Raw genomic sequence first — 20,219 nt, 5'->3', positions numbered from 1 at the left:
TTAAATGGTACAAGGCTACTATTTATAGATCCATTTCCGTGAATGACAAGACTTAAATGACAAGATTTAAACAGATTTTGCATTCCTTTTCAGTTTTTTTTTTTTTTTTGCATCAAGGATTAAAAACAAACCAGAATTTAAGCACACAACCTTTTTTTATAACATAAGGAATTAATTTATCAACAACACAAACAAATAACTCTTAATAGGGAGCAACATAGCAGACTTTGGGAGGGAACAAGAACCAAATAAATAACAAAACTGTTCTAACGTAAGTGAAAGGCTAACCTGGAACTTGAACAATGAACTAATAACACATGCTTCCCTACCGAAATAACTAACAGGTTACAGACAACTTCCCTCACACGCACCGGTGGTTAAGATAATAGGACAAGAATTGCACCAACAGAATTCACTTTAAGAGGGAACAGTACCTGCAGCAACATCACCTACGTCAAGACAAGTGTGTTTTATTTGTATAACACTTCTCACGATACACAAAATTTAAAGCAGCTTTACAGAAAGTCATAGCATATGTCTATGGAGCCTACACACTGAAGCTAAATTCAGTTGTCAGTTCAGTTGCTTGATCCTGTTCTGTACACATTTACAGGAGTGACAACTGCAGTCTACAACTGAACTAACCAAAATGCAAAATGCAAAAAAAAAAGGCAGGTAGTGAGAAAGTTCAGTTCGGTTTAGGTCTTTACCACGATGATGGACTGAAACAACAAACAGCTGTTGTTTTACTAAATATGTTAATTTGCTTGGGTTTGCCCCTTCAGTTCCCCAGCAAATAACCTATCAGTCAATATGGACAACCTGTTTGTAAAATCAAAGAGCGACACCAGGTTTCGGTTGTCCATCATGTCCAAAAGCTTTCTGACTGCAAAGACCAGTATGTTAAAGGGATACTCCACCCTAAAATGAAAATTTTGTCATTGATCACTTACCTCCATGTCGTTCCAAACCCGTAAAAGCTCCGTTCGTCTTCAGAACACAATTGAAGATATTTTAGATGCAAACCTGGAGGCTTGAGACTGTCCCATAGACTGTTAAGTAAATAACAGTGTCAATTTAAAGAAAAGGTATGAAAGTCGTCATCAGAATACTCCATCTGCCATCAAATATGCAATCTGCGTAATGTGAAGTGACGGGAACACTTTTTGTAATCGAAGAAAACAAAAATAATGACTTTATTCAATAATTCCTTTGTCAATGGTCTCCTCTGTGTCTCTCCATATCACTATAGGCTCTGCATGCTCTTCTGTGTCCACAAGGATGCGCTGTTTCTAGGTGTATTTAGCTTTGATTTGAACTAAAACAGTGCATGGATGAATGTTTAAAGGAAAGGCAGTGCTTTAAAGGAAATGAACAGAATGTGGCATCATGTTTTCATAACTGCTGGAAGCCATGAAACTAAAGCTATATTAATTGCAAAGCTCTAGACATTCAATCGTCTTTGAGAGCAAGAGGCCCTCTGGTGGTTCAGAAATCCTACACACAGTAAGTACTTTACATATACTGTAGGGAGGACTGCACTGGCTTTGACCCATTGAAACTTTCTGTAGTGATGAAGAGCTATGGCAGAACAAGTAGATATAGTGTAGATTTAATGGCCATCAGCATAACAGTAGTGGCTGAGACAATGATAGTAGGGGTAACAAGTTAATATTGAAAAGAGCAGGACCCAGAACACAGCCCTGTGGGACACCTTGAGTGAGAGGAGGACTGAAAGATCACCCACAGCAATGAAGTGTTGTCTATCAGTAAACAAAGAAAGAGCAATACCCAAGATGCCTACAGCTGCAAGACAAGAAATAGGTGTGTGATGATACACAGTGTCAAAGGTTGTGCTTAAATCAGGCATTATGTGGATGATAGGACACCATCTACATAGATAGAAGAAGATGTCCTGTGGTCTGAGTGAAACCCAGAATGATAAGCATCAAATAGACAACAATGTAGCTGAAAAACAACTTTTTCCAGCAGTTTAGAAACAACTAAAAGAATAGACATAGGATCTTTAAAACGTGAGTGATAACAGCAGTTTATAGTGACAGACCTAGAGGAAATAAAGCAGTTTATCAGGTCAGCAGTGGGAGAGGAGATTACAGATATCAACTGCTGGATCTAACTAACAGGAAGATGAGCTATTTTTCTTCCTTTTTTAAATGACTGTGGATCACTTACAGAAAATGGGTCAGAGAGAGTAAAGCTAGACACTGACAGAACAGGGTTTGGAGGATATGATGGAGAACAGTCACAAAAAACTCAGACGAAGTGGGTGGTAATGATTCAGATTTCAGTTGTAAAGGTGGTTGGAGCCAAAGATGTGAAGTTCTGGATGGGTTAGTTTACTGACAGAGGGAAATGCGGTGAGGAACGATCTTGTGAGGTTCACATGGGGTATCTTTTATCTTAATCACAGACTGGACATCTGACGCACACACTATAATCTCTGAATGTTTACTTTTCCATGATTGCAGCACCTCCTGCAGCAGTTAATGAGACTGGATGGACAGACCTTTATGAGTTTTCTGTCTGTATGCGAAAGACATCTCGGGATTCATAAACCAGTGGCTCATTCAGAGACTGATTCATGGTGGCTGACTCTTATAAGTGTCTTTTTTCCTGATAATTCTCAGCCTCTTTGTGACACAGACAACCCATCATTCTTGCACCTGAATGATATCATGATTCAGTGAAAAAAGTCTTGGTCAGTTATGTGTGAATCTCACAAACATATCTTTGAGATGGCCATTCGTGCAGACGGGAGAAGTTGATTACATGAATGTTTTCCTAAAACATCTGGCCGTCTGACTCACAAAGGACACCACAGCGTGAGGAAACACAGGCACCAGGATGAGTCAGCGGTGCTGTGAAGCGGCTCCAGGAGGAGTGAAGGTACTGTAATAGTGTGTGTGTGTGTGTGTGTGTGTGTGTGTGTGTGTGTGTGTGTGTGTGTGAACTTTCACTCCCTGTGTTTAGGGGGTGAATGTGTGTGATCATCTCAGATCTCTACTTTCACTCCGTGTGTGGGATAAAGGCATTCCTGTAGCGAAGAGCCATTCTGAACACTGTAACTTAAGGAAATATATCTAGAAAAATGTAATTACTTCAGAAATATGACGTTGTCATATATAGGTGCTTTTGTAATTACAAGTTTATTACTTAAAGGAATATAAAAATAGATTACAACCATTGCTCAGTGAAGGGCAAACAGTTAGCCTTTTTTGTAATTTTATTAGACAGGAAGGAACAAACTAATACCACCAAACATTAGTGTGTGGTTTTATCTCACTAGTGAGGAAATAAATGATCCAGACCTGAATCACAACTGTCCATAATTTCAAATGAACAGCAGTCTTACTTTAGTGATACTCTTTAAATTGAGACATACACTGTAAACCCTAATGTTGTCTTGACTTAAAAAATCAAGTAATGTTGACTAAACATTACTTACAATTTTGCGTTTTGGCCCTGCCACTTAAAAATATGAGTTAATTTAACTAATTTACCTTCAAAATGCATAAACTTAAGATTTCAAGTGTTGTGAGCTCAAAATCATGAGTAATCCTTTGGAAAAACTCAACGTCACTCTGTTCTTCCTTTAATGTGATTGGCCATGCGAGGAATTCTGCCTAGCAACAAGAGAACAAAAGCACTGATTGGTGGATTACAAAATTCGTCCTTTTGGTCTGTTTGGTTTGCTGAACTACATTTCAAGATGACGTTTTTTTTTTTTGTGTATTATGTTAGGTGAGTAAAGTTATGTAGATATAAAGTTGTTTTGCATGATTTCTACTAGTGAAATATGTTATCCTTGTGGTACGTGATTTTGATATGGTATGATTATTGAAACGACAACTTATAGTATTTGATGAAGTGGCCCAATCGTTTTCCTTTGAGAGAAAGAACATGACAGCTAACGTTACTGCTTAACTCGTTAAACCAATACACTGGAAACCCTAATAAGTTGACTGAACTAAATTGATTGAGTAAACTCGTTGCCTCAATTTAATTGAGTAATGGAGTTTCCCAAAACTTACATATTTAAGTTTATTTAACTTGACGGTTTTGTAGATTGTACTTAAATCACTCAGTTCACCAAACTTGGTGCTTATTTAATGTACTTAAACGATTATGTTCACTTAACTTGGTATTAATTTCAAGTGTACTTATATATTTAAGTTAACTCAACATGTAAATTTACATGTTGATTAATCCGCCATCTGGGATTAATCCAAGATGGCGCCGCACATGGCTGCTTCAGTGCTTGGCTCTCCAGTGTTTGTACTGTTTTTGTTCGTTTTTCCTGTTTTTTGTTTAACAAACACGATCAGTTTCACCAGGGATGAACTGCTGAACATTCGGCAGAACACACCACATGATATTTTTCCGGATTTCTTGATCAAGCGCTTCAGGACGCGCAGACGGGGAAAGCGAGCGGGAGCGCTCGTCAGACTCAGGAAGCGCGGATTTCGAACGCCGTTGCCTAGCATCCATCTCGCAAATCTCCGCTCTCTACCCAACAAAATGGACAAACTCCTTCTGCTTTCTCGGACAAATAAGGATTTCTCTCACTCTGCTGCTCTGTGTTTCACGGAAACCTGGCTGAATGACGCTGTTCAGAGCGGATCGCGACGCAGAATCAACGGGGAAATCGCACGGCGGCGGGACATGCTTTTACATCAATGAACGGTGGTGTACAGATGTAACTGTGTTAAAGAAGATGTGCTGTCCTGATCTAGAAACGCAGGTTATCAACTGCAAGCCGTTCTATTCACCGCGGGAGTTTCACTCGTTCATTCTGGTTAGTGTTTACATCCCTCCTCAAGCGCATGTGAGCTCAGCTTTACAGAAACTCGCTGATCAGATCAGATCACAGACACAGAACAACAACACCCGGACTCTGTTTTAATCATTCTTGGGGACTTTAATAAAGCCAATCTCTCCCGTGAACTGCCAAAATACAGACAGCATGTTACCTGTCCCACCAAAGACAGTAATATACTGGATCACTGTTACACCACAATAAAGGATGCATATCACTCTGTTCCACGAGCAGCTTTGGGACGTTCTGATCACTGTCTGGTTCATCTTATACCGACCTACAAGCAGAAACTTAAATCTGCTAAACCTGTAGTAAAGACTGTGAAGAGATGGACCAGCGAAACAGAGCAGGATTTACAATCTTGTTTTGACATCACAGACTGGAGCGTTTTTGAAGCTGCTACCACCGATCTGGACGAACTCACAGAGACTGTAACATCCTATATTAGTTTCTGTGAGGATATATGCATTCCTACCAGGACTTATTTAACATTTAACAATGATAAGCCATGGTTTACAGTAAAACTCAGACACCTTCGTCAGGCCAAAGAGGATGCCTACAGAAATGGGGACAGGGTCTTGTACAATCAGGCCAGGAACACACTGAACAAAGAGATTAGAGCGGCTAAAAAGACCTACGCTAAAAAGTTGGAAGACCAGTTTACTTCCAACGACTCTACTTCAGTTTGGAGAGGACTGAGAGCCATCACAAACTACAAGACACCATCCCCTTGCACTGAGGCTAATCAACGACTTGCTAACGACCTGAATGAGTTTTATTGTAGATTTGAAACCCCCAACACCCACTCTGACCATCTCCCTACACAACCATTAACACCTCCTGCAATCCCCCTCTCCATACCTCCTGCTCTTCAAATCTGTGAAGATGATGTGCGCCAGGTCTTCAAGAAAAACAAAAGAAGAAAAGCACCAGGCCCAAATGGCGTTACACCAGCCTGTCTGAAAATCTGTGCTGACCAGCTGGCCCCCATCTTTTCACAGATCTTCAACAGATCTCTGGAGTTGTGTGAAGTGCCTTCCTGCTTCAAACGCTCAACCATAATCCCCGTTCCAAAGAAACCCAAGATAACAGGACTTAACGACTACAGACCTGTGGCTCTAACGTCTGTCGTCATTAAGTCGTTTGAAAAACTGGTTCTGGCTTATCTGAAGGACATCACTGGACCCTTACTGGACCCCCTGCAGTTTGCGTACCGAGCAAACAGGTCCATGGATGATGCAATCAACATGGCATTGCACTTCATCCTGCAACATCTGGACAAAACAGGGACTTATGTGAGGATCCTGTTTGTGGACTTTAGTTCAGCTTTCAACACCATCATCCCAACAACCCTCCAGACCAAACTGACCCAGCTCTCTGTTCCTAGCTCTATCTGTCAGTGGATCACCAGCTTTCTGACAGATAGGCAACAGTTAGTGAGACTGGGGAAATTCATGTCAAACAGCTGCTCCACCAACACTGGTGCCCCTCAGGGATGTGTTCTCTCCCCTCTGCTCTTCTCCCTGTACACCAACAACTGCACCTCTAAAGACCCCTCTGTCAAGCTCCTGAAGTTTGCAGACGACACTACAATCATCGGCCTCATCCAGGACGGTGACGAGTCTGCTTACAGACAGGAGGTTGAGCAGCTGGCTGTCTGGTGCAGTCTTAACAACCTGGAGCTGAACACGCTCAAAACAGTGGAGATGACTGTGGACTTTAGGAGAAACCCCCCTGCACTTTCCCCACTCACCATCATGAACAGCACTGTGGCTGCAGTGGAGTCATTCAGATTCCTGGGAACCACCATCTCTCAGGACCTGAAGTGGGACAATCACATTGGCTCCATTGTGAAAAAACCCCAACAAAGGTTGTACTTCCTTCGCCAGCTGAGGAAGTTTAACCTGCCACAGGAGCTGCTGAAACAGTTCTACTCAGCCGTCATTGAGTCAGTTCTGTGTATTTCAATTACTGTCTGGTTTGGTTCAGCTACAAAATCAGATATCAGAAGACTACAGAGAACTGTTCGGACTGCTGAAAGGATTATTGGTGCTCCCCTGCCCACCCTCCAAGAACTGTACACATCCAGAGTGAGGAAAAGGACTCAGAAAATCACTCTGGATCCCTCACATCCAAGTCACCCCATCTTTGAACTTTTGCCATCTGGCCGGCGCCTCAGAGCCGCAAATACAAGAACAGCAAGGCACAAGAATAGTTTCTTCCCCCAGGCAATCTACCTCATGAACAGTTAAATGTTTCCCACTTAAACTTATGCTTATGCAAAAATGTGCAATATCCTTATATTTATTTGTTACCCCTCCATCCTAGAACATTCCTGCATCTCACTCAATCCTATTCCATTATCATTTATAGCACAATTGTTTATACACTTATTTATTTGCCAATTTGTAGTTCTCCTGTAAATTTTTTTTTTTTTTTTTTTTTTGTCTGTGTGTTGTTGTCTCTGTTTACTGGAAGCTTATGTCACTAAAACAAATTCCTTGTATGCGCAAGCATACTTGGCAATAAAGCTCTTTCTGATTCTGATTTCTGATTCTGATTTTCTGATTCTGAAATTTAACACAAAATTATGTTCTTATTTTTGACCGCACACTTTTTGCACACTGAAGTAAAACAAATAACAGCATATTTAAACTTTGACCTTTTGACAAAATGTCACAATATTTATGAAAATACAGTAAACCCTATACTGCACTGTAAAAAAAAAAGTTGTGTCAACTTAAAAAAATAAGGCAACTTATCGCTAGCGCTTTTTTGAGTAAACTTAACAAAAAATTACTATGTTTGCGTATTTTAACATCAACCTAATCCATTGGGCAAAGTTACATCCAGTGGACATCTTTTTATGTCTTTGCAGACGTTGAAAAGATGTCCACTGAGGAGGCAGAATGTTTTATGATGTCTTTTTTAAAATGTTTTTTATGTCTTCTGTATGTCCGATATAGACGTTCACAGATCCTCCTTACAAGGTTTTCTGTGACTTTATTTCTGTCAGACATCTAGAGAAGCTCTTATTGAGAATTAACAGAGGTTTAAATGTTGATACTTTATACATTTGAAGTCACCATTGTGGTGGAAAGTGTTTGGTTTAGTTGGGATCTTGGTCCAGTTATTTCTTGTGTAAGCTTGTCTTTTGCTGCTGTAACAGTGTATTTTAAAACACTGTTTTTGTGGCGAAGAAAGACAAACTTAAATGAGCTCAGGTGTCATCAGCTCTTTATTGGTGTTAGCTTGTCTTTTGCTGCTGTAACTTGTGTGTTGTAAAACACTGTTATTGTGGCAATGATAGTTGAGATCAGACATGCACATCTTGCTTGTAATGGTGACAAGTTAAAATAAAATGTATTGCTGCAACTGTGGATTCACTTTTATGGACAGAAACCTAGTAGATAAAATAATGTACTTACTTTTTGAAAACAGATCACATCGTCACAAACAGACATCAAGATTTTGGATATGCATCACATCAATGGTGACAATCAGAACAAAAAAGGCTGTAAAATAAGGATGAGTTTGTGCTATGGAGCTCTTTTGTTTGTCACCGTTGTTGTGATGCATATGCTAAATCTAGAAGTCTGTGTGTGTGAGTACTTGATTCTTTTACTCAAAATATTTCAAATGCATTCATTTTGTCCATCTTCAAAATAAGTATTTTGCTCTTGGTGCCTGTTAAAAATATCAAACAAAACTTATTTTATGATCTCAAATACGTATTATGTGATGACTTTCTCATCAACAAAAAACATCTGATAACACCTGAGCTCATTTAAATTTGTCTTTTTTCACCACAAAAACAGCGTTTTAAAATACACCAACCCAGCAGCAACTGGACCAAGATCCCAACTAAACCAAACACTTTCCACCACAATGGTGACTTCAAATGAATCAAGTATCAACATTTAAAACCTCTGAGTGATTTAGGTAGAGTCTACAAAAGCGTCAAGTTAAATAAACTTAAATATGTAAGTTTTGGGAGACTCCATTACTCAATTAAATTGAGGCAACGAGTTTACTCAATCAATTTAGTTCAGTCAACTTATTAGGGTTTTCAGTGTACATATGGTCACATGAAAACATAAATCCCCTTTTTTCTCCGACATGTCCTGGCCAGGATGTCTAAATTGCCTAAAATGTCTGGGTTTCGTATTTGTTTTCATTTTGACAAACCCTCTACAGTCCTCATACATTATGTACGCATTATATATATTGTTTCAGCCATTTCCTTCTACCTGTATCCCACTTTTTTTTTTTTTAATTGGTCAATTAAGTGCCATACCAGCATGCTATTGGTCAAACTGCTTTTCAGTCATTGGCAAGTATCTTTAAAAACAATCATGAAAGCAATCATTATGAAATCATTCTGGTATTTTTTAAAGAAAATAAAAGAGTTCATATCTATGGAAGTACGTAAATTAAATTAAATTTTTTTTAAAATGACTAAGGGCTATTTTGATATAGTGTATAAACTCGCAATTGCTAGTTACAAAGTAAGAATTTCAGTATATAGAGTCGCAATTGCGTGTTAAGTCACTCGCAATTCTGACTTATTTCCTGCAACTCTTTTATCACATTTGTGATATAAACTCATAATTGCGCTATAAAGTAAAAATTGCACAATATAAACTCCCAATTCTGAGAAAAAAGTCATAATTGCAAGATATTACCTCAAAATTCTAGGAAAAAAAAGTCTATAAGTTTATATCTCACAATTCCGACTTTATTTCTCAGAATTGTGAATTTATTTCTCAAAATTAGTCATTTATATCCCGCAATTCTGACTTTATTTTTCAGAACTGCGAGTTCGCATTTCGCAATTTAAATCTCGCAATCTGTCATTTTCTAAAAATTGTGAATTTGTATCTGGTTAATTTTCTCAAAATTGTGCTTATATCACACAACTATGATGGGGAAAAATCTGAATTGTGATCAAAAAAGAAAATTCAGAATTGTGAGATAAAAAGTCGCAGTTACCTTTTTTCAGGCTATTTATTCCTACTGAGATGAAATTATGAAGTGGGAGAGAGTGAGTGGGTGGACAGACGGGGAATAGAAAGGCTGTGGGAGGGACAGAGGAGCAGCCTCGTGGGTGGACTGATGACTGGTATGGGGATTTTAAAGTCCTGAGAAAGTTTAAACAAACTCATGGAGGGAACTGTAAATCCATGGCTACTGAGAGACAGCGAGAGAGAGAGAGAGAGAAAGAGAAAGAGAGAGATGGAAAAATGAATGCCAGACATTCTGGAACATGAGTAGTGGGGTGTTGTTAGAGAGCGCCCACAACAACTAATGAAGCACAAATGTCAAAGGGAGCTTAAAGGAATAGTTCAAAAACAGAGCATATACACATTTGGTCATATTTTGTGTCACCATTTCAAACCTAATGTACACATGCCTGTATCTGTGAAATACAAAAATAGATTTCCAGCAGAATGTTCAATTTGATAATGTTCCAATTGCTTGAGGTCATATATGTATGGCCAGAGGTCATAAAAAAGTACACTGTAAAATAAAAAAAAGCAGCAGCATCACCATTATTTAAAAGCTCCCCTTTTGTGTTCTTTGGATGAAAAAACTCTTAAAACAAATGAGGGTAAGTAAATAACGACAACGATAAAGAAAAATGGAGAAGAAACAAGAAAAAGTGTACTTTTACATTCTTCTTACATATCTAAGGTCAGTTGGGAAACCAATAAGATTTCTATGGTTGTTGTTGTTGTTTAGGATTGTTTTTTGTGTGGTGAATGTGGTAGATGTGAATCACCACAATACCCCAGTACTGTGTAAGAGAGCTACAAACAGGAAACCATAACTTACATGATGTTCAGAAAAAGTGAAAATCTAGCATTTCTTTACACCTCAAGAATCAACAACCTTCAATAAATTCCTTTCGATCTCTTTCATTATGCATCCCTCTGTCTGGAATTAATTACGGATGGAGGGTTATCTGCAGGAGGTCCACTGGAGGTCTGTCAGGGGCATTAATTGCAACCACATGTGCTTTTGGAGGGAGTGGGTGGACTTTGGTCACATTTAAAACAGAAACTGAATATAAGCCAAAGTTTAAGTAAAGTACATGTAAAATGTTCCAGATTTTGTTTGACTAAAATGACTGGTTTCACAGGACTATCTTCTCTATTTTTATGTGTCCTTTCCCACTTAAGTGAAGTGACATTCAGTGACATTCAGCCAAGTATGGTGACCCATACTCAGAATTTGTGCTCTGCATTTAACCCATCCGAAATGCACACACACAGAGCAGTGAACACACACACACACCTGCACACTGTGAAGTCGTGGCCTAGTGGCTGACTGAGGTGCCCTTGAGCAAGGCATCGAACCCCCAACTGCATAAATGATGAACACTGCTCCGGGTGTGTGTGTTCACTTTGGATGGGTTAAATGCAGAGCACGAATTCTGAGTATGGGTCACCATACCTGGCTGAATGTCACGTCACTTTCCCTCTTTTTTGGGGAGGGGGGGTTGGGTTTGGTGCCTTGCTGAAGGGCAACTCAGTCGTGGTATTGCCAGCCCAAGACTCGAACCCACAACCCTAGGGTTATGAGTCAAACTCTCTTACCACTAGGCCACGACTTTCCCCACTATATATATATATATATATATATATATATATATATATATATATATATATATATATATATATATATATATATATATATATATATATATATATATATATATATATATATATATATAGAGGTTTAAAAATGTTATCAGTTAAGGGTAAAAAGGCCATATATCATAGAATGTTTCTTTTTTGGAGTTTTACTGCACACAAACTCTTTGTGGCTCTTATATGCAAACTGAATAATAGAAGATGTAATAGACACTTTAAAAAGTTAATGTGTTAAGTTCATGAGACATCTTGACCTGAGTCCTGTTGCCCCTGCACTAACGTTACACTAACATCTCACGTCACGAGAAAATCACCAATCATTGAACATGTCAATCATAGGGCCCTATGAAATCCGTTTTATTTTTTTCCCAAATTCCGTTTTTTCTGCTTTAATTTTTCTCAACTCCTTTTTAATGGTTAAATTTAAATGTATTAATCAAAGCATGCTTAATTAATTAAAATCATAACACACATTTTCATAACAATTTATTAAAAGTTTAACAAAAATTACATGTTTAGGGCCCTATGAAATGTTTTATTTTTTCTTTACCATATGTTTTATTGTTACCTAATTCTGTGTTTTAGCATGTCTAATTATTTAAATGCATAAAACAACTTAATATTATTTTTATTTATTTATTTTTTCTTAAAATAACCTTATGAAAAAAAATGTGCCCCCTCAGAAATTCTGTTGTGTAGGCTATTTACATTTTTCTGGTTAAAAAATGAAGACATAAAACATTCATTTAATTTTTCTTTTATTTATTGAAAATTTAGCAAACTTTATTTTTTGGTAAAGAGGGGATTTACTATTAAAAATAAAACATGGAGGAAATGTTGTGTGATTATTCCTTAAAAAATAATGTTTGTTTCATTTTAGTAGTAGTAGTAGGCTATGTACATTCTTCTGAATAATAGTAATACATTTCTGGCAAATACCGTGAATACCTTTACAGTTCTGTATATGTGATGTGACACTACTTTTACTCAAATCAAACGGTCAAATGCTCATGAAGTGTCTGTCAGAGCAGTTCTGGAGATGTTGTTCATGTGTTTACGTCCTTATTTAGTGAGACGGCAGACGCTGAAATCACCGCGAGCATCACGTGCGCTTCCGTGTGTGTCATAAACTAAGTCGCGCTTTTGCACCATTCATTAACACAGAACATGCAGGATTCATATTTAAATAGACTTTTCTGGCTTAATATTTTCAGGTATTAGTCCATATCGTGATTTGATGTAAGTGCAATGACCTACTTTTGATTAAATAATTCCGAATTTTACTAATTCTGTGAAATTCCATGTTAAACTGTAAATTTTATGACTGGATTCCGCGATTCTGTCTGCATTTTCTGCCTCGCGGAAATCATTGGGCCCTACAATCATATATAAATTTAAAGAAATATAAACATAAAGTAAGAGTCATGAAATATTTTGATTGGGACTCGAGTGGACTCGTTAATAAGTCTGATTCCTAATATGTTCGAGTCCGAGTCAATACAGAGTCAAAATGCGGACGAGTCCATGACAAAACCGAGACCATTGGGAAGTCGTGGCCTTAGAGAGTCGGACTCCCAATCGAAAGGTTGTGAGTTCGAGTCCCGGGCTGGCAGGAATTGTGGGTGGGGGGAGTGCATGTACAGTTCTCTCTCCTCCCTCAATACCACGACTTAGGTGCCCTTGAGCAAGGCATCGAACCCCCAACTGCTCCCCGGGTGCCGCAGCATAAATGGCTGCCCACTGCTCTGGGTGTGTGCTCACAGTATGTGTGTGTGTTCACTGCTCTGTGTGTGTGCATTTCGGATGGGTTAAATGCAGAGCACAAATTCTGAGTATGGGTCACCATACTTGGCTGAATGTCACTTCACTTTCATACGGTCTCAAGACCGAGTACGAGTCTCGAGTACTCAACACTGCCTAGAACGCTGTCTAAGACTTGATGGCTGCTCTGTCAACTCTTCGTCATCAGTTAGGAACCTAGATGTGCTATTTGATCGCAATCTTTCCTTAGAAAGCCATGTTTCTAGCATTTGTAAAACTGCATTTTTCCATCTCAAAAATATATCTAAATTACGTCCTATGCTCTCAATGTCAAATGCAGAAATGTTAATCCATGCATTTATGACCTCAAGGTTAGATAATTGTAATGCTTTATTGGGTGGTTGTTCTGCACGCTTAGTAAACAAACTACAGCTAGTCCAAAATGCAGCAGCAAGAGTTCTTACTAGAACCAGGAAGTATGACCATATTAGCCCGGTCCTGTCAACACTGCACTGGCTCCCTATCAAACATCGTACAGATTTTAAAATAATGCTTATTACTTATAAAGCCCTAAATGGTTTAGCACCTCAGTATTTGAATGAGCTCCTTTTACATTATAATCCTCCACGTCCACTACGTTCTCAAAACTCAGGCAATTTGATAATACCTAGAATATCAAAATCAACTGCGGGCGGCAGATCCTTTTCCTATTTGGGGCCTAAACTCTGGAATAACCTATCTAACATTGTTCGGGAGGCAGACACACTCTTGCAGTTTAAATCTAGATTAAAGACCCATCTCTTTAACCTGGCTTACACATAACTTACTAATATGCTTTTAATATCCAAATCCATTAAAGGATTTTTAGGCTGCATTAATTAGGTAAACCGGAACCGGGAACACTTCCCATAACACCCTATGTACTTGCTACATCATTAGAAGAATGGCATCTATGCTAATATTTGTCTGTTTCTCTCTTATCCCGAGGTCACCGTAGCCACTAGATCCAGTCTGTATCCAGATCAGAGGGTCACTGCAGTCACCCGGATCCAGTTCGTAACCAGACCATATGGTGGATCAGCACCTAGAAAGGACCTCTACTGCCCTGAAAGACAGCGGAGACCAGGACAACTAGAGCCCCAGATACTATACAGATAGTGTACAGATACTATTTAAACTGAAAACTGAGATGACAACACTGAATTCAATGATGAACTGCCTTAACTGTCATTTTGCATAATTGACACTGTTTTCCTAATTAATGTTGTTCAGTTGCTTTGACGCAATCTTTTTTGTTTAAAGCGCTATATAAATAAAGGTGACTTGACTTGACTTTTGTTGTGACTTGTTCCCATTGTGTTGTGCAAATTTTGTTGTGTTGTGACTTGTTCCTCTTGTGTTGTGGCTTGTTTCTGTTGAGTTGTTGCTTGTTTGTGTTGCAATATTTTCCTTTGTGTTGTGCTAATTTAGTTGTGTTGCAGCGTGTTTTTGTTGTGTTGTGGCTTGTTTCCATTGTGTAATGCTTATTTCATTGTGTTGCAGCTAGTTTCCGTTGTGTTGTGATCATTTTGTTGTGTTGCAACTTGTTTTCATTGTGTTGTAAAACCGAGATGTTAAACCAAGGTCCTGACTCTCTGTGGTCATTAAAAATCCCAGGATGTCCATTGAAAAGAGTAGGGGTGTAACCCTGGCATCCTGGCCAAATTTCCCCATTGGCCTCTGACCATCATGGCCTCCTAATCATCCCCATACACTGATTGGCTTCATCACTCTGTCTCCTCTCCACCAGTAAGCTGGTGTGTGGTGGGCTTTCTGGCGCAATATGGCTGCCATCTCATCATCCAGGTGGATGCTGCACACTGGTGGTGGGCGAGGGGATTCCCCCTTTCATGTAAAGTGCTTTGAGTACCTAGAAAAGCACTATATAAATGTAATGAATTATTAATATTAGGTAACACTTTTTTTCGATAGTCCACTTTAGACATACTAACAGTAAGTAACTTTGCAACTACATGTCAACTAGCAGTTAGTAGAGTATTAGTAGACTGTCTGCTTCAAATCTTTTAACACTTTCTTTGTCAACTTATTGTCACCTTATACTAACCCTAAACCTACCCTAACAGTCTTATCTGAGAGTTTGTAGACACGTAGTTGCTAATTAATGAGAATAAGTTGACGTAGTTACAAAAGTGGACTATCGAAATAAAGTGTAACCTAATATTATTATTGTTGTGTATCAAAAAAAAATTGTTTCTTGCTAGCAGAATTAGTGGGCAGACACGACATATCACTGTAACAAATTGTGCCGTTAAATAACAGTAATTTACTGGCAGCAGGGGTGCCAGTAAAGTACTGTTAATTTACAGCTTTCAACCATTAATTTACCACTCATATTTTTTAAAGTTTTTTATCGTAAATTCTACCATGGAAATTTACTCCACTCCCACTGCTTCAAACAGTTCGAGTTTAAAAGCTAGCATTCCTACAATGTTAGTACTATGAACTTATTTCATTTGAGTCCACTGAGAAGAAATATTTCTTAATATAAAAATGCAAACACTTAATGTGTAGTAGTAAAGAAACTGCCATGCTTTGGCTTTTACTCAAATCACTGCAGCTCATTGTCAGCTACTGCACACATGTATATGTGCTGAAGTACTTAAAACAGAGATCACCACTGTATCAGTGACTCCACATTTACTGTCTTTATATAAAGCAGCAGAAGATCAGAATTTGTGGCTCATCATTAACTGAAGCACAGGCTCTACTCTCCAGCAAAAATGGTGAACAACAAAACTACATTAAACTAACAGATCTCTCTTGTGCAAACACACATTAATACAGTCGAGTTCAGTATTTAATCTCATTATCAGTGTATGACTTTGCATAATTTTTTTTCTATGGATGTTCACAAATATTTTATTTAAATTAACTTTTTTTGGTAAATCTGACATTTACATTTTACAGTATATTACTGTTTTTCCTTGACTTAACGACAACAAACTGTAGAAAAACACTTTTTTTTACTGGCAACCATTAATTTACGGCAACAAATTGAGGAAAAACAGTAATTTACTGGCAGCAGTGGTGCCGGTAAATAACTGTTTTTCTACAGCTTGTTTCATGCTGTTTTTCTTCATCTTAAACCTTTAACCCTTTAAACCCCACAACAAAATCCTCAGTTTTAAATGAACACTTATAATGTGTGCACACTCTGTGTAACACTGAATCAGTGAAGTTAATGAGATAATTCTGTGAATAATTGACGATTGAGCATTAGTGATGAACACCTGCTATTAACAAACAGAATCACTAAAGGAAAGAAAAACACAAGAACTACAACAGACTTCAGCCACAGCCTTAGATGAAATCAACCGAAATAAAAGAATTAATCAAATCTCTCAAGATCTGATTAAACAACTCCTAAAACAGCTTCACCAGATTCACATTACTAACCAGACTGATTTTATTTCTTTCAGATGTCTACAGAAGATCTTATTGAGAGTTAAATAGGTTTAGGTGTTTTTTTTACTACCATGATGGAGATCAGTGTTTACTTTAGTTGGGCTCTTGAACGTGACTTTTCAACAACTAAGGTTTTTTGTTTCTTACCTGCTGTAACAATGCATCTTTGGAACTTATTATAGCTACAAAAAAATTTGACAGAAGAAAAAAAATCTGGTATTGTTTATAGATTGACAAGAGCAAACACTCTTTGATTTCTGATCCAATCCCGTGTTATTGAATATTGATACTACAGCAAAATAAGAAACCCTGCTGAGCCTTAAGCTATGAAAGACTGTCAAGAAAATTTCACTCATTAACAAAACCTTTTCTAAAATTTAGAAAGAATCATCAAGAAGCAGCGTATGAATCACAACAATGGTGACAATCCACAAAATAAATAAATAAGTTCTGAACATCACAAAACATGCTACTAAAACTTAAGACAAAAGCAAAATTATAAGCACATCAGAATTCAAGAAAATAAGTGAACAATTCAGGGGCATAATTTATTCATGCTGCAATGCATGCTGGGAGTCATGGATGAGTTCTATCCTGTGCTGGTACCCAGCATGCATTGCATCATGAACCTTTTGATTGTCACCATTGTTGAGATTCATATGCTGATTGTTGATGTCTCTCTTTGAGTGTTGCAGACACTGCTGCCCAAAATATTTAAAACTTAAACTGTCATTAAAGCCATATGTTCTGGTTATCACATTACGGTTCAATCTTATAAAATTGAAGAAACAAAAAAAACTGTGTAATTCACTCACATATTTCAACATCAAATTAATATTTGATTACTATAGCAACACTTTAAGTCAGTCTAGTAGATCTTGCCTGACAGAAACAGCCATAATCACTTGATCATGAAATTTAATATTGCTGTAACAGATGTATCATAAAGATACAAATATAGCAATGAAACAAAATTTAAAGTACAAGAGTCAAGGGTCAGGAGCCCAACTAAAGCAAACACTGATCTCCACAATGGTGACGTCAAACGAAACAGTAACATTATCATCTAAATCTCTGTAATTCTCAATAAGATCTTTTAATCTCTGATCTGATAGAAATAAAGTCAGTCTGGTTATTAATGAGTGAAGTTGGTAAAGCTGTTTGTTGATTGTTTAAATCTTCAGTTGTTTTAATCTAAGGTTGTGGCTGAAGTCAGTTGTAGTTCTTGTGTTTGTCTTGTTTCTTTTTTCTTCAGTGATTCTACTCGTTAACAGCAGCTGCTGATCAGTGTCTGAATTCACTCATTAGTTTTCATTCTCTCTGTCAGGTGGAATATATTAGTAAACTCATGTAGGGAATAGTGAATGAGGGTGTAGGGTGTGATTTGAAACACAGCCGCTAAGTGTCGACTTTGAACGTTGTTAATTTAAGATATATAGCAGCAGGCTACCTTCTCGAAAATGATGAATATTACCCAGAATGGTTCGGGTTAGGGTTTTAATGAAAAACAGTATGTTACTGTCGAAATTTGGCCGTTTTTTTACAGCGATTTTTAACAGTGAACAGTGTTCTCTGAAATGGTATTTCATTAGATATAAGATCACTGGAGTTGTTTATATGTTTGGAAATGATTATGGAATGGCTAATGGTGATGTAATGTTATGTGGAAAAAGCTACTGAACAATTACCTGCTTGAAAACAGAGTCTGTCTTCAGGCCTAACTGGATTCAAAGATAAAGTGAGAGTGTGTGTTTATATTCTCTGGCACTTCCGTTTACATTGTCCATGGAGCTGTTTAAGACAAAGAAAACTTTTTACCCTCAGGAGACACACTGAAATCCCCTAAAACTCTAAGGCCGTGTGTCCAAAGAGATTTACACACAATATAACTGACACATGACCATCACCCTTTTTATAAAAACATAGCTATATACAAGTTACTATACACTAATAGTCAAGTCACCTTTTTTTTGTATAGCCCTAGATATAATACAGATTGTGTCGAAGCAGCTGAACAGGAATTTGTATAATCACAGTTTTACTGCAAATGCCATGGTTAAACTATGACTAGTGTAGCAAAACCATAGTTAATTTGTGATCACCCATGTTTGACTATAGTAATCTATAGTATAGAAACTATAGTATAGTATATATGTTTATATTTATATATTTTCATAAGAGAGTTGAAACCAATAACATGAAGGAAAAAACCTTGGAAAAACCAGGCTCATTCAGGGACCAGTTCGCCTCTGGCCTAAATGAATGAATATGGTGCGATAATGATTAAGGTACATTACACCGGCATTAGGTGTCAGAGGAAGAGTTGTAGACTGTTCAGCAGAAAAACAAAAAACAAAACAAAAACAAAACAAGGTATTACCACAGTACCATGTCAAAAATATTATTGTAATCAAAAGATTATGGTCTATTATTATCTTTTATAAATGTCTCGGAATATAATATTGTATTTATGAATATAGAAATCATACCCGTGCACTAAATTTTCCCACTGCATTCAAAAAATAAAAACATTTTACAAAGATAAAAGTTTTTTTTTTTTTGTTTGTTTTTTGGTGATTTTTTAAATAAAGCATCAAAGAAAATAGTAGAAAATTACAAACACATAGCACATTATTAAAGGGTTGTTCCAAACCCGTGAAACCTCCGTTCATCTTCAGAACACAGTTTAAGATATTTTAGATTTAGTCCGAGAGCTCTCAGTCCCTCCATTGAAGCTGTGTGTACGGTCTACTGTCCATGTCCAGAAAGGTAAGAAAAACATCATCAAAGTAGTCCATGTGACATCAGAGGGTCAGTTAGAATTTTTTTGAAGCATCAAAAAAACATTTTGGTACAAATATAGCAAAAACTACGACTTTATTCAGCATTTTCTTCTCTTCCGTGTCTGTTGTGAGCGAGTTCAAAACACAACAGTTCAATGATACCCGGTTCGCAAACGAATCATTCGATGTAACCGGATCTTTTTGAACCAGTTCACCAAATTGAACTGAATCGTTTGAAATGGTTCTCATCTCCAATAAGCATTAATCCACAAATGACCTAAGCTGTTAACTTTTTTAATGTGGCTGACACTCCCTCTGAGTTAAAACAAACCAATATCCCGGAGTAATGTTCATCTTCAGTTCTCTCTTCACAGCAGATCAGTCAGGTATAAGTGTTTTTACCATGTTAATGTTTCTGGGCCAGTGACAGTGACAATCCATCTGATCAGAAAATTGTGTTAAGTCGGGTCATTGTGAATTGCCCCAAATATAAAACCACTAATGTCATCTTAAATATCCAAAAGGTCAACATAGAAAAATGCTGCATTAAATACAACCAAGCACTGGGTAAAATATGGAAGAAACCCAGCTTGGGTTGTTTTGACTCAATGTTTGGGGTAAACATTCAACGCAATCGTTGAGTCAAAACAACCCAATAGCTGGATTTGTCCATATTTTACCCATTGCTGGACTGTATTTAACCAAGCATTTTTTTAG

This window comes from Carassius carassius, chromosome 28, assembly GCF_963082965.1.
Source record: "Carassius carassius chromosome 28, fCarCar2.1, whole genome shotgun sequence".
Classification (NCBI taxonomy): Eukaryota; Metazoa; Chordata; class Actinopteri; order Cypriniformes; family Cyprinidae; genus Carassius; species Carassius carassius.
Note: the sequence above shows the minus strand (reverse complement) of the source record.